The sequence below is a fragment of the Euprymna scolopes genome, chromosome 10 (assembly GCF_053919585.1).
Source record: "Euprymna scolopes isolate OS-2025 chromosome 10, ASM5391958v1, whole genome shotgun sequence".
Taxonomy (NCBI): Eukaryota; Metazoa; Mollusca; class Cephalopoda; order Sepiida; family Sepiolidae; genus Euprymna; species Euprymna scolopes.
In genome coordinates this window covers 24,687,472-24,688,844 of record NC_136491.1, presented here as the reverse complement: position 1 = coordinate 24,688,844, position 1,373 = coordinate 24,687,472, and the positions used below count along the sequence as shown (strand labels likewise).

At 37.6% G+C, this 1,373-nt stretch overlaps 1 pseudogene; it reads right to left on the bottom strand.

The window, feature by feature from the left end:
* Positions 1-394: 394 nt before the first annotated feature.
* On the bottom strand, positions 395-511 carry LOC145286808 (5S ribosomal RNA; annotated as a pseudogene).
* Positions 512-1,373: the final 862 nt, after the last annotated feature.

Below are 1,373 nucleotides of genomic sequence, written 5' to 3'. Positions count from 1 at the left end.
GTATATTTTAAAAAAACTTATCATCCAATACACGCAGTCCTGAAGTCATAGCACTGTACCTAAAGGCTGGTGCATGATTGATACTATTTTGATATCTAAAATTAAGTAAAGAGAGCATTAAACATTTCTGCTCCATCTCGTTGTTGAATGTAGAGAGAAAAAACTTTTTTTGTGTGTTTTGCCTCATCGCAGACTTTCTGTCGTGCAATAAATACACAGACTATGATAGACTAAATTGACAGACTATGGATACCCACGAAAGGATATCTGCGCATACAATTTTTGTGGCAGGAGATGCGCAATCTCCAACCACAACTTGACATTGTAAAATGCCAGTGGCAAGTGAAGTGTATGTACAGGGCGACTGGAAACAAATGCCGAGATAAGCGGAGAGCACATACAGCGCCTAGAATTCCCAAATGGTCACCCATCTGGTACTAACCAGGCTCAGCGTTGCTTAACTTCGGTGATCTGACGAGAACTGGTGTGTCAACGCGATTATACCGAATATCCCCAGATAACGCCTCTTAATATAAGACTGCTTGGACTAGTCAATGAGAATGGTTCATTTCCCATGCAATCATTCGGATAATCGTCGATTTCTTTCATTTACCCAGTAAGATAAGCAATTGATTAACATTTCGATATAGCCTTTATGCAGTTCACATGTAAAAATTACAATACAAACCGGAAAGTTCTCGAGATTGAATGGGTGATTTTACCATTAATTTTCGTATCTACATTAACCGATCTATTTATATCGCTTTATCTCTCGCTTACGATGAGCTACGTGTACAACAAAGGTAGAAATAACTAAGAAACAACTGGTTCTTTGTACGTCAAGAGCCTCCACGGACGATGTTCTATTCTAATTCAGCTCAAAGTTGATTCCATGTTATATAGGCGAATATATATAACGGACTGTGTCATCTACGTGTTCACGTAATTGCGTGCATCGTCTATATAAGTGTATATGTATATATATACGTCTCTATATAAATGTATGCTTACATATCTGTTCATTACAGCTCGCATCGTCAAGGGGATGTGTGTGGATATACGTATCAATGTTTATCGTGTATCGTATCAAATCGGACCGTTCAAAACCGGACAATTAAACACTTGAGAAACAGAGTTTTAACGGGACGAATAAATATCTTTGTCTGTTTGGGACCAGACAAAGGAAGAACATACCTTCTCTATAGGCTCAACACGTCAAAGCAGAAATACACATCTCTGAATCGAAACTGTTTGACGTATAGTTCTAATACGCGTTGTTCTGAAAGTGTAGACACATTCCTTCGAAAAAAAAAAACTCATGACAACGAATTTATTTTTATAGTTAATATTTATTTCCATAGTTATCTGCTCAC